This window comes from Pinus tabuliformis, chromosome 4_2, assembly GCF_031772625.1.
Source record: "Pinus tabuliformis cultivar Carrire ecotype Pingquan chromosome 4_2, CPIR1, whole genome shotgun sequence".
Lineage (NCBI taxonomy): Eukaryota > Viridiplantae > Streptophyta > Pinopsida > Pinales > Pinaceae > Pinus > Pinus tabuliformis.
In genome coordinates this window covers 124,737,479-124,753,062 of record NC_142304.1, presented here as the reverse complement: position 1 = coordinate 124,753,062, position 15,584 = coordinate 124,737,479, and positions in this window count along the sequence as shown.

The window sequence follows — 15,584 nt, the reverse complement described above, 5'->3', positions numbered from 1 at the left end:
CTTAAGTGCATGGAGTATTGCCAACATTTCCTTCTCATAAATAGCTTTGCTTAGAAACTTTCCCTTGATTGGGAAACTTTCAAAAGCAATGGGTCTTTCATCTTGCATTAGAACAGCACCAATTCCATTTCCTGAAGCATCACATTCCACAATAAAGGTTTTTGTGAAGTCCGGTGTAGATAAGACCGGTGCTTGGCACATTGCCTCTTTAAGATGTTCAAAGGCCTTTGTCGCTTCTGGAGTCCATGAAAATGCATCTTTCTTCAATAATGTCGTTAGAGGTGCTTCTATTCTCCCATAATTCTTAACAAACTTGCGATAATACCCTGTCAACCCAAGAAATCCGCGCAAATGCTTTATGGATGTGGGGATTTTTCATTCCTTAATGGCTTTAATTTTGGTAGGGTCTACCTTAACTCCTTCATGAGATACAATATGACCCAAATATTCCACCTCCTGGACTCCAAAGAAACATTTGGATCTTTTGGCATATAATTGTTTCTCCTCCAATAGTTGTAGCACCCTGTCAACATGTTCAACATGATCCTTCCAAGACTTGCTGTAGATTAGTATATCATCAAAAAATACTAACACAAATTTTCTAAGGAATGGTTTGAAAATTGAATTCATCAAACCTTGAAATGTTGAAGGTGCATTGGTAAGGCCAAAAGGCATGACCAAAAATTCATAATGACCCTCATGAGTTCTAAATGCCGTTTTCGGAATGTCTTCAATCTTCATTCTGATTTGATGATATCCTGAACGAAGATCCAACTTGGTGAAGTAAATTGATCCATGCAATTCATCCAGTAATTCATCAATGACAGGAATGGGGAACTTATCTTTAATAGTGAGCTTGTTGAGCTCCCTATAATCCGGACACATGCGCCATGATCCATCCTTCTTGTGCACCAATACTACTGGAGCAGAGAAGGAACTTTGACTCAGTTGAATTATACCAGCCTCTAGCATTTCTGCAACCATACGTTCAATTTCACTTTTTTGGACATAGGGATATCTGTACGGCCTGATGTTTGGAGGAACACTTCCTGGAATCAGATGAATAGCATGATCATGATCACGCATAGGTGGGAGACCTTTGGGAGTCTCAAATACCTTAGAATGATTGTCCAGGACTTTTTGGAGATCTGGAGAAATAGATGATTCTAATGTGGAAACATCTAACGAACATAATTGTGCAATTACACCCCTTTGCTCCTTTTTTAGAAGCTTTTTCATACCATTAGAGCTGATTATCTTTCCTGGTTTCCCTGCAATACCCCTTAATTCAACTTCCTTTCCTTCCGTAGAAAATTTGATGAAAATTTCTTGAAAATTAAAAGCTATTGTACCCAAGGATTGTAGCCATTGGACTCCTAGTACAACATCAGCACCTCCCATTGGAATGGAAAGCATTGGGCTAGACAATACATATTCTCCCATGGATAGCTTGATATTATGGCACTTTCCAGAGCAATTTATTGTTCCTCCATTTGCAATCATCACTTGACACTCTGGTGCTGGATATAGGAAGCAATTCAATTCTTTTGCTACCCTACAATGAATAAAATTGTGGGTGCTTCCTTAATCAATCAACACTATCACCTTTTTCTTCTTGATTTGTCCTTCTATCTTGATGGTTTGAGGAGTGGTAATTCCTGCCAATGCATTACAAGATATGGTCGGATTTATTTGTTCTTCATCTAGGCTTTGTTCCTAGAGCATATCCTGTTCTTTTGACCTTTCTTGCTCTTCTTCTTCCTCTTCACGATCTATGTAGAATAATTTCTTCTCAGCACACTTATGACCTTTAGTGTATTTGCTATCACAACTATAACAAAGCCCTTTTGCTCTTTTTTCTTCCAATTGTTGTGGTGTCAACCTTATAGGTTGTGGAAGACTAAGGGCAACTGCACTTCCGTCTTTATAGTTGTGAGTGGTATGCTTCCTGGTTGCCATAATTTTGCTTTCCATTTTTCTTGCTAACTTGAATGCCTTCTCTAATGAATCAGGTTCCCAAAGTCGAACATCATGTTGGATATTATCTTTTAAAGACCTTATGAACACATCAATCATATGCTACTCTGGAATATCTTTTACCCTTATGTTCAATTTTTGGAACTCCTCAATGTGCTCCATTATTGAACCCTTTTGTTTGAGACTTATCAATTGGCTAAAAAAAGTGTTGCTTTTTGTATCCTCATAATGTGCTATCAATTCTTCCGTAAAAATTGCCCAAGTGATAAATTGTTTACAAGAGCAAAGCCATTGATACCATACAAACTGATTTGGTTCCAAATATAAAGTTTCCAAACGTACCTTTTGTGTGTTTTGCACATTATTGAGATCGAAGAACTGCTCCATCTGTAATATCCATGTGGCGGGATCCTTGCCATCAAACTTCCTCATATCGATTTTTGGAATATGGTGGGTCTTCGATCCAACATTAGAGTCTATGGAATCATGATTAACATTTCTTTTGTTCACATCATGAGTTTCCTTTACAACCTTTTCACCATTAGTAAGTATTTCTTGTAGAAAATTTGTCAAATCTGTCTTCAAATCTGCCATGTCTGTCTTCAAATCTGTCCTCAAATCTATCTTCAGATCATCCATCTTAGCTTCCATGCCCTTTATCTTAGATTCCACGCCATTTATCTTAGCATCTGTTAGCTTTTGTGAACGTGACATTTGTTGCACTTGTTCTTGTAATTTTGATATATCATGTAGCATTTCTTCCTCTTCTTCATGAGTCATGCTAGAGCTTTCAGGTTCCTTACTAGGTGTTTGAATTTTCTTTCCTCGGGGCATCAGTTACCGATAATAATGCTTTACTATGCCCTTTGAATTCCTTCAAACCAAGCTTATGCAAAAATAAAAATAAAATAAAAACTACATACCTTTTTTTTTCTTTGTAGAAGCCTGATATTGAATCTGATGTATCTCTGTAATTTCAAATCATCCGGTTTTGAAATTGTGTCCTGTAGTAGCCTTCTATGTCCTCTTTCCAATGCCACTAGTCTGATCCAAATTGGATTCTCCAAGAAAGAGTTATGCACAATCTCCCGCAGTAACCTGATTATAGACTAGTTCAGTAGAGCGAAATTTTATGAAGTGCCACGTGTCACTGTTTCAACCTTTGACTCTGAAAAATATATAAACGAAAACTACAGTCCGTCCTCTTTCTGTACCTTCTTACGAAATTTCAATCCGATGCTCAGAAATAAAGTTATGACGATTTTCCCCAGGTCACCTGTTTTGAGTGTAATTCAGGAGTCTGCAAAAAGACCAACTTCCTCAGATCATATCTCTGAAAATATCATGCGAAAAGCTATGAAATTCGGACCCAAGGTTCAGCGCGATTTCTTCTCAAATGGGTTCTTTTTGCGACTTCTGAAACATCACAGAAAAAAAGTTATAGCGAAAATGCCACGATGACCTGTTTGGAGCAGCGAAACCCTAAAATCCAAAGCTCTGATACCAAATGTTATGAAACCAGCTCAAAAAAAGATAGATCAACGCCTTAGAATTCAGCCTCTTCGAGGGGGCAACCTCCTTTACATTACATAAATTAACAATTCTTCGATGATACAAATGACAAAACCTCCTTTATATATATAGGAGTCTAAGGAGTCACAATATAATCCAGCCGACCTAACAATAATAATATAAAGCCACAAAAATAACAATAGAGGGATTCTATGGGCACATTAATAACAATATGGGGGCAATGGGGGCACAACAATATAAATAAGGGGTATAACTACAATAGTAATGGGGTAATCACTAGTATTATAGGGACCCAACACGAATATAGCCGTGTTGTTTGAGCATGGGCCAAACCTTCATGAGTTTTAATTATAGCACAATGATCAACAGCTACCACATGCACCTCCGTATCTGTAAGTGCAACTCCCCTTGCTTATGTGGTGTTGAAAGTAGCGTGAGAAAGGGTGTCAAAAAAGTTAGCGATGCTCCAAATGACATGTTCACAATAAACACCCCTAGACGGTGTGTGATACCACCAGCCTCTTTATTGACACAAATGTTTTCCTCGGAGCATTAAGCAGTGAGGTTTTACCACAATCACAATGATCCATGACTGCCAATATTGCAATTCATGTTTCATATTTTTCACCCTTCTCTAAATGTGCATACTTAATTCCAAAAACATCCATTTCAATTAGTTCTGCAACATCTTCCATGGTGATAGGCTAGAATTCTAAGTTTACTTGTTCCTCAACATTCAAAATGGTATCTTGTAGAGTGTCTTTAACTACACTAGTTTTCCTTTGCAAGTTGAGCGAGAGTAATTTTATCAAAAAGTTAATAATTTTGTAGTATACCTGGGGGGGTAATATGGGGTACAAAGGGAGGTACCCAAGGGAATAATGTGATGTAATAATATAATAGATAAATGGGCCATAGTTAATAAATAAATTGGTTAATCCACATTATGTAAGGGACCACAAGTAGTTAGAGAATAATGTAATAAGCCCATTGATTTGGATGTATGGTATTGAGAGACCCATGGTAATTACCCATGGTATTGTATGTATGAAGCCTATATAGAGGCTAGAGACTCTCCATTAAGGCATTTCAAGTATTTTTTTTATTGACAGGCATTAGCTGGTGGAGTATTCTCCTTCCTTAAGGAGTGATTGTATGGTGTTACCCTACCTGAAGGGTTTTATTAATAAAGAAGCATTTTTTGGCATTGTCTCTCTATATTTGGAGATGTTTCTCTAGCATATTTTTCACTTTTATATATTTGCAAGTCAAATCCACTACATATGGTATCAGAACACTTTCTTGGGAAAAATGAGAATTTTTTTTTCCTTTTCTGCAGGGATTTTTTGAAAAAATCGGAACGACGAGTTTGAGTATTAGATCTGGAACTTTTGGTGAAATTTTTTCAAAAAAAAAAATCATATCTGAGATCCTCCTGAAAAATCACCCAATTTCAAAAATTAAAAATCATCCAAACTTGAGCTTGGACAAAGGAGATATTATTGATTTAAAATAAGTTGTTTTGCAGAATTTTTTCAGATGAAAAATCATGGGTGGTGGCTCTCCAGTCAGTTTTTACATAAATTTGTGTAGAATTTCAAGAAAATAATTGCATATCTGATCTCCTCTTGAAAAATCACTCAATTTGAAAAAAAATTGGTCAAATAAGAGTTTGAATGAGGGAGATATCAGTGTTGGGTCAATTTATTGAGTAAATTAACACAAGTATTTAATTATCAATCCGGGTTTGTAGAAATTAGAAGCATGTCCAAAATCTATGGATTCCAATGGTAGTCAATTTTAGAAGATGAATAAGAAAGGTTAAAAGAAATGCATATTACAAATATAAACTCTAATTAAGTAGTTTCTAATTCACTTAAATAATATGTGGGATGAGGCTCCTAAGTTAGGAGAACCTAGTTGTCCTTCCCTACAATACTATTTCCATGAAGAGAAATATAAAAGCACTAATTAAAAATGGTTTATGATGCAAAATATGTAAAAGAAAAGGCTCCTAACTAAGAAGGACCAAATTGTCCTTCTTCATAATTCTACTCTATCATAATCACCATTGCTTCAAATTAGAAATGCAGAAATAACTTCAAATAAGAAAACGAGAATGAAATTCAATTTTAGTTCAAGATCAAATACAAGGGGAATTTAACTTAAATTCCTATGTGTCCCTTCATGTGTATATTAGAATTAAACCAATATCCATTCAACAATCATTACACATCTAAATACGTTTGAAACAAGAACTAATCTATGACAACTATGAAAATTTAACCAAGAAGCGCACTTAGCTTGGTGTGGGGGCCCTCCACCCTTGCCTTGCACACTTGAAGAAATATTAGCTACAAAAACTTTAACAAATCAACCAAGCATGAACAAAAAATTGAAATGAAACAGGTTCTTCAATTAGCTTTCAGTCTTCAGAGTCTCAAAATCAGATTACATAAATTCTACATGCTTAAGCCTTCAATAGTCTTGGCTTAAATAGAGAAATAATAAACAAACTTGAGTAAAAGGTCTCTAACAACCTTATCTATCCTAATCCCATTTTTCTTGGTCGAATCCACCCATTCAGTTACCTAAAATTTGGAAAATTCCCAAAATCACTAATTTTGGCCTATTTCCTAGGGATTTCATGAATGACTGATCATGTTTGACCATCTTTGACCAAGCTTGTTTAATATTGGTTTGACCGAACCAATAGGAATTCGTTTAATCTTAGTTCCCAAGCTTTCTATAAATGTTCTCAATTCGTGCCCGGGTGTCTTGCAAGTATGACATTAATGAAGCCATTACGGGAATTTCTTATCTTGTCCAAAAATGCACTTAAAATTCATTTTTTGTAAAAACATCTAAAAATTGAAAAACATAATTTATATACCTGGATATGCATAAATTGGTCAAAATAAGGTGTATATGGATGACAAATGGATGGATAACATGGAAATTAGTTGCATTTTGATAAGAAAAATTTTATTAAAAAACGACGGCCAACATCTCCCCCTTGCTTACTCTCAAACATGTCCTCATGCTTGCCTCTGTCTCCTTGACCTTTTGCTTCTATACCTTGACTGGCCTGCTGATGTACCTGTGGCTCTCACCCTTGAAGATGAAGATTCTTTTTGAGCTACCTATAAAAGGATATATATGCCTTCATGTACATTTTCTCCTTCCTTGTAGATGGCATTCTTTACTTTTTCTCCTTTCCTTTTCTAAAAAGAAATTTCATCCTTTCTCTTTAAAGTGTTGTCCTTTGTAGTATTCTTCACCTATTAGTGGCAAAATTGTGGCTTGGGCTATGTATTTTGGAGTGATAGGTGCAAAAATGTCTCTGATGTGTGATGAGGTTTCACCACCAACAGACAAATACAAAAACTTTACACTATTCTTCCTCTGATGATAAAACACTAGAAATAACACCAATAAATCATTCTGGATGAGCAGCTTCAGAAAAGACAACAAATACAACTTGAATTTTGTAGTACATTCTGACACAGCATTCATGTCCCTTTCAGATTAGCAATATCAACAACTTCACTTAAAGGAGCCAATATCCATTTTCCCTCACATCTTCACTGAAAGAATCCAATCTTGCAATGTCGCACAGTCACAGAGAAAACACCAATCGAACAAATCAAAGCTTATTTCACTTGTGCAGGGGGTTTTCTTCTTGTATAATTCCACTACAAAATAACTTGTGCCAATCATTTTTATGACTAGGCATTCACTTTCAATTTAGCCAATGTTTTACCCACACAATGTGAAAAATAGGGGTCAAAAGAACCAGGAAAATATCCCAAATAGCAATGATTTTGAGAAAATTGTCCACATGGATCCTAACTGGGTTTATTCTGAAGAAAACCCATGTTTTAATTTTTCAAATTTCAATTTAGTTTGCTAAGAAAAAGCAATGAAAAATAGTGGCTTCTTAAAAATCGAAATGAATTTCTGGGACTGAATAAAATTTCATGATCATTCAATTTGAAATCAATTTCTGGAAGATTAACCAATGCATGCATTCAATTGGAAATCAATTTTTGAGACAAAAACCATTATGCAATTTTGAATGTTGCTTTTAAATTTAATAACACCACCACGCTCTGTTTTTTTTTTTAAATCAAATTCTGGAAATGGGCAATTTTCATAAATCTGAACAAGTATTTTTTTTTTAAATTCACCTTCTTCACCTTCTCAGAAATTGAATGCTAGAGATTTACTTTATGTTGGAGAAATCAAAATGTTGAAGGTGATCTTATTTGGAGACATTGAATGCTGGAGAATGCTCAAGGTAACCACTGCATGCAACATAACCACTCATTCATTCACTACCTTTTGAGAAATCGATTCTTGGAAAATGAAAATCAACCTACAAGGCAATCATAATTATGCTCAGCGACATAATATTCCTTAAAAATCGAAATCTGGAAAATAAAAATCATCCTTCTCTACCTTTAATTTCTATGTCTTCTCTCTTCTGCTACAAAAAATGATTCATTGTTCATCAAAACATTATTCTCTGTATATATAAAAAAAAAAAAAAACATTTTGATCATGTTTTTCCTTACTTCTTGATTCATAATCAATCTCTGTTTTTACCACTCATCAAAAATCCCTTCTCTGTTTCAAAAATTCTCACTGTGCATGTGAATGGAACGAATTTGCTCATACAGACCATACATGGATGATATGAATTATGTCCACTGTGTTAAAAATAAGAAGAATTATGTTCTTTGTTTGTATCAAAATCGAAATCAAAAGCTCTGTGTGGAACCATGCATGAGAAAATTATGGGATTACTTGATCTAGAAGTGATTTTTGAGATATCTCTGAGATAACTTGAGTTCCTGTGTTTAGACAATGCCATTTCAATCAGAAATCTCCCTCAATATTTCCAAGGATTCATTAATTAAACCAATGGAAAATACATGTTTATTGGTGGCAGATTTTAAGTGAACAGTGGCAGTGACAAGTTTTAAAAAGTGGTAGAGGCACTAATTTATAACTTGAAGTTAATTCATGTTCACATCAAAATCCCAAGATTTATTTATCTAAATATCCATTTCATTTATGAGAAAAATATGGGTTTTTCTCTTACCTTCTTGTTTCACGAGATATCTGCACTTAGGTGGTGTGTTCTTACTACACGACTGCCAGATCTCTTGGCTTAAATCCCAGTCAACTCCGCTTGCTCTTCTTATCTCTTCGTTCCTCCATTTCTATATTTCATGCTTGCTTTTCTCAGTTTGATTTCCTCTGTTCTTTTCATCACCTTCGTTTTTCGTTCTTCATAGGATATTTCGAATGTGTGCCAATGGTTTGCACGACATTCAACTTCCTCTCTGATCCTACAAATGGCTATGATGGTGAAGAAAACAAGATTTTACAAAGGTCTGTGGGTTTGAAAATGGCGGAGGCGCACAAGGTTTGTTTGAATGTTGTATCACTATGTTTTTAAAATTTGTTTGACCGTTTTCTCATGCTTCGACCTCTGACTGATATGCCCTCGTGGCTTAGTCTTTTTGACTTACTTTTCTACTTGCTCCATGGTGTATACCTCCATCATCCACATTCTTTGCTTTACTCATTAGATTTCCCATCTCTCCTCTCTTATTCATGACATATGCTAACCAGGTTCTCGGTTGCTTTCCATTCCCATAGAAAAGCATCATACCCATCGAAATGCATCATTGCTATACACCATATCTTTGTTCATTCCATTGCATTATTTCAACCTTAGGTTATATCCTTTATTTTTTCTCATTGCATTTTCACTTTGGTTTGTGTCACAATTACATTGTCCGACATATGAATCATTTTTAAACCCTTGCATATTAGTGCATTATTCCATCAAATTATTTACATGTATATTTTCTCATTACGCCTTGTAGCTTAGGTTTTGCAACTTTGTTTTGTTTATTTTAATTTTAAAATGACCCTTCAATGGTCATGTTTAAAATTAAATTTTTTTATGACACTAACCTTTGTTTCTTTTGTAGGTCCAACAAGAATTTAATATTTCAGCCTTTCATTTTTTATCCTTATGTTTAAGAGAATTAGGGTTGATGTGATATGGTATATGGAATATGAAATGAAATATGGTATATGGAATGATAGTTAAATGGGTAGGATAATGGATATGGATAAGAATATAATGAATAGGAATAGGAATATAATGAGTAGAATAATGAAGGTAGTGAAATGTAGGTCAAATATGCATATCAAGTACTAAATTAGTCTTAACAATCGCTAGAATATTTTTTTTTTTAAATCGAGATTTTAAGAGAAATTTTTTCACTTATTGTACTTGTATCCCCATAAGATTTTTGATGTCAATCATGTCCTTTAGTCAAATGATGGTCGATGATGTCGATGGCTCTTTCAAGATGTTTATAAAATGTAGAGACTTATTTATGCTTCATGTTTTTCACTTTTGACATTGATTCAGGATCTTTAAATATTGATGTTGTTCAGGTCCCTTCTGCATAATGATATTCCAATGGTGTATCAGGTCCCTTCTTCACAATATTTTTAATGATGTATCAGGTCCCTTCTGCATAATGTTTTCAATGATGTATAAGGTCCCTTCTGCATAATATTTTCAGTGATGTATCAGGTCCCTTCTGCACAATGTTTTCAGTTGCTCAATTATTCACATAGTTTTATTGCAAACTTCCCCCTTGATAATGTTAAGACTTGTCCTCAAGTCTTGCATTTCTTGGATTATTGTTTCTACGAAATCAAACATAAGTAAAAGTAAAACAAGATAAAGAATTCATATCGGCCAAGCTGGATGATTTTCCTATATGAATTTGTGTTTGTATTGTGCTACTTTCGTGGATTTTCACAACCAAACTCCTTTATTATTTTTTATCTTTTATTTATTTATTTATTTTTATTTATTTTTTGAAATGACATTATGAACAATATGGCTTAGGAAAGGCTTCTTTGGTATTTTATGTGGCTTGACATGGTGCAAAACTTGACTTCTTCTTCTGATTATTAGCTTCATGTCTTTTGCCTTAATCTCAATCATGTTTTTGGGTTGTTGGTGTTGTTGGTCAGCAACTGAAATCAGGCTTCAAGAGTTTGAGATTCATTGGATGAACTCAACATCAGGTGAATTTTCACTTTGCTTTGGCTTGAACATTTTTATTCATATTCTGAAATATGAATTTAAAATTTGACTTTGAAAAGTACTTTGTCCATGGTGTTCTCTTCTTATCTTCCTAGGACCTGCAAAAACATAACACTTGCCTGCAATACAATATTAGATGATGAAGGAAGAGAGGTGTACAGTCTCTCTTCTTCCAAGAAATATGTAAAATAATTACAAACAATGTTTGAAAACAAGTCCAAAGATGATATACAAATAAATTGCATTTTCTTTATCCCTTGAGGAATGGTGGCCAGCCTAGATCTCTTAGTGGTATTTTTCTCACAAAATATTTATTTTATGCCCAATTAGAGTGATTCCAAAGCCAAGTTGAAGTGAATTTTTTACTAGACCAACAGTCACTATTTGAAGTGTAACTTCTTTGTTAAATATCGGATCGATGTAATTCCACTTGGAGATTAAATTAGATTCATTTTTGTCTATCCAATAGAAACATTTTTTTAAAAACAAATAGGTTTGATATCACAAAATTGGTGATGAGAAGACATAGGAGGCAAAGTTTTACTGTTCTGATTTGAAGACACGCAGTCACTAAATGTGGCATAACTTTTTCATTTGACCTCCAAATGGGATGATTCAAATTGTGTATTGATCTATACTTGAATATATATCTTCCATATAAACAGGTTTTGAAAAGAAGATGATTTGGTATGTTGAATATGCCAATGAATAGTCAAAACCTAGAATTGTCACCATGCAGATTTTTCGAGAAGCAGTTAGTATTTTAAGAATAACTTTTTCATATGATACCTGATTGAGGTGATTAAAATTTATTTGGAAACTAAATTCCAAGGGTTATCTTCCCTATGAAATTAAGGTAAAAATGTTTCCATTAGGACCCTCAAATCAATGTTGTATTAACTCTGTCCTCAAAATTTCTCTTGAAATCTAGTGTTCATTTTGATCATTTTTTATTTGTGATCCAAAATGGAAAATTCAAAATGGTTTAAAAAATAAATTTCAAGAGATAATTTATTTAAAAATATGCTTTAAAAATGATCCTATATGGTTTCCTAAAAAAGGATTGTCTTTAATGCATTTTATCATGAAATCCTTTCAAATGAGTACTGAACAATGATGTGAAGTTTTATTCATGAGAGTTTGAAACAAAATTACTATGGAAGTCTTATTGTGAACTTATTCTACTTATTTATTTATTTTTGTTATACTATCTTACTCTATTTTTGAAAAATATGTCATTCTCTCAAGTATAAGAGAATTTCCAATGCATCCATTTGCGTAATACGATCATAAGTAGAGTCACATCCAAGTTTGAAAAACATACTTTAATGAATGCTTGGTCATGAAAAATTATTTGATCATAAAGATTTGGTGCTAAATAATGTTTAAAAATGAAGTTGTGTTGTAGCCTAATGACTAGTTGAAACCAAATTTTGAAATGATCTTTGTTTGCTTGGCTCTCCTTAATTGTCATAGCACAAAGCTCTTTTTTGTGGCACTTGTTCAAATTCTTGTATGCACAAGGGATCTTGTGATATACATGCTAGAAATTCTTCAATTTCTAGCTCTAATGTTTGATCTTCATTGCATGTGATCCATAACTCATTTATCTCTTTACAAAGATAACTAGAAGAAGCTTCTAAGTTCTCTTCTTGTGGATCCCCTTGACGGATACTTTGTTGCTCTTCTGTCCTTTGAAATGAAAATACATCCACAGTGACTATTCTAAATTGTGGATGAGGATTTGAGAAGATCCTTGTGGTGGCGTACCCTCCTCTAAATAACTTATTTAACATCATTTTTTAAGATCTTGTCTTGTAAATGGATTTTGTAGTTATTTTTTGTTTTTTTGTTTTTGTTTTAGTTGGGGGTTTTGTTTTGGGAATCTACTTTTCTAATTTTATGTCCAAACATAAATAAGCATAATGAAAAGTGTGTATGTGTTTTCTTTTTAATCTTCCTAATTGACTATATTGAAGTATGCTACCCCGGCAACAACACCAAAAATGTTGGGTTAATTTATTGAGTAAATTAACACAAGTATTTAATTATCAATCTAGGTTTGTAGAACTTAGAAGCATGTCCAAAACCTATGGATTCCAATGGTAGTAAATTTTAGAAGATGAATTAGAAAGATTAAAAGAAATGCATATTACAAATATAAACTCTAATTAAGTAATTTCTAGTTCACTTAAATAATATGTGGGATGAGGCTCCTAACTTAGAAGAACCTGGTTGTCCTTCCCTACAATATTGTTTCCATGAAGAGAAATCTAAAATCACTAATTAACAATGGCTTAGGATGAAAAATATGTAAAATAAGAGGCTCGTATCTAAGGAGGACCACATTGTCCTTCTTCATAATTCTACTCTATCATAATCACCATTGCTTCAAACCAAAAATGTAGAAATAACTTCAAATAAGAAAAGGAGAATGAAATTTAGTTTTAGTTCAAGATCAAATAGAAGGGGAATTCAACTTAAATTCCTATGTGTCCCTTCATATGTAGATTAGAATTAAACCAATATCCATTCAACAATCATCACACATCTAAATACATTTGAAACAAGAACTAATTTATGAAAACTATGAAAATTTAACCAAGAAGTGCACTTAGCTTGGTGTGGGGGCCCTCCACTCTTGCCTTGCACACTTGAAGAAATCTCAGCTACAATAATTCAACCAAGCATGAAAAAAAATTGAAATAAAATAGGTTCTTCAATTAGCTTTCAGTTTTCAAAGAGTCTCAAAATTAGATTACATAAGTTCTACATGCTTAAGCTTTCAATAGCCTTGGCTTAAATAGAGAAATAATAAGCAAACTTGACTAAAAAGTCTTTAACAACCTTATCTATCCTAATCCCATCTATCCTGGTCGAATCCACCCATTCAGTTACACAAAATTTGGAGAAATCCCAACAATCACTAATTTTGGCCTTTTTCTTAGGGATTTCCCGAATGACTGGTCTTGTTTGACCAGCTTTGACTGGGCCTGTTTAAGCTGGGTTTGACCAAACCAATAGGAATTTGTTTAATATTAGTTCCCAAGATTTCTAGAAATGTTCTCAGCTCATGCCCAGGTGTCCTGGAAGTATGACATTAATGAAGCCATTACGGGAATTTTTGATCCTATCAAAAAGTGCACTTAAAATCCAATTTTTGTAAAACATCTAAAAATTGAAAAACATAATCTATATACCTGGATATGCATAAATTGGTCAAAGTAGGGCATATATGGATGGTAAATGGATGGATAACATGGAAATTAGGTGTATTTTAATAATAAAAATTTGATAAAAAAAACGAGGGCCAATAATCGTTGATTTAAAATCAAATCCTTTTTTAGAAATTTTTGGTGATGGTCGGATAATTGCACCATGGATCTGAGTTCCCAGAGTGTCCAAATCACAATTCCAAACACAATGGAAGATGCAGAATGGTCATTCCATTCCTGAAAATAGGTTATAATAAGGATTATGAGCTATATTGACCAATTTGTTCCCATTTTAAATTTCCGCAAAAGTAAGTGATTTTTTACAGAACCCTCATTCTATTTTAAGGGTTATAGCAAAATGTTTTTTTATAGGAAAAGATGATGGTCCTTTTCTTTCCACTGAAAAAAGTCGAACCATATATTAATAAAAGTAGAGAGTTACAGAACAAATGCATAACATTTCCGAAGGACTCATTCTTTGCCTTATAATAGGGAGAAAAAATAAGTCTCAACTGGTTGACACAAAACCAATGCATAAGTCACAGCTGGTTGGTAAAGAACCAGCACATCAGTCACCACTGGATGACAAAAAAAAAACATAACAGTGAGGAAAAACTGCTCGCCAGTCATCCATCAAAAATAGGGAAGACGACCCATCATGTACACACACCTCCCAGGATCCAATAAAGGATAGCACACAAAAGAGAAATGTGAGCAGGCAGAAAGTGAGGGACCGCAGAAAACAATGACTTAAGAGAATCCGGTGTAGGCACGAGGAGGATTATTGAAAACAAGAAGAAAGGATTACACATCAGTCTGAGCCTCCTTTTACAAGGAAAACAACTCAAAAGACCTGAAGAGGATCAACAAACAAAGGAGTGAAAAACATAAGAAACAAATCAAAATATGTACAGAGCACAAAACCAGTTTTCTGAAAAATAAGAGCTTAAGCAAAAATGGGCTGTTCGAGAGGTCGAACCACCCCATTTTCCTCCTCCAAAATTGTCCACGACCCCATCTCTTTTTTGACACCTTCTTTGGAAAGGCGATCAGCTTCAAAGTTCCTTTCCCTGAAGATGTGACAGAGGGAAAACTTCGTGAAATGACATTTTAGACGAGAACATTCTTTAAGCAGGGGAAGCAAGATGAAATTTCTGCAGTGTTGCATCCCACTAAACCATCTCACAGTGTTCATAGAATCCCCAAAAATCTGGACTTCTTGCATGTTCTTCAGGATAAGCTAGCAAAGAAGGAGGTGAAGGGCTTTCAACTCAGCATAGTTATTGGAACCCTGTCCGAGACCAACCGAAGCTTTAACAATCTTATCTTTTGATAAATGAATAATTAGTCCAGCCCCACAGTGTCCATTAATGTCAGAGGCCCCGTCAAAATAAGCCCACAAAATTGAAAATCTAATAGATTCGTGCCAAACCAACCTGGTAGTAGAAGGAGCTTGCGGAACAGGGATACTATCATAAATAGCAACTCCTTCTGTAGCCAATCTTCCAATTAGGAAGACAGATTCCTTAAAAATGACCTGATTCCTGGCAAGCCATGTCACCAAAGTAATGAGAAGCGGGATGGATCTCTCTCTGTCATTTGAAGCTTCGTTCCACCACTTCTACCAAGCATCCAATATCCCCTGCCCTTCCCATCTAAAAGGGATTTTGAGCAACTTTAACATTTTGCTCCACAGGCTAGAGTTAAAAGGG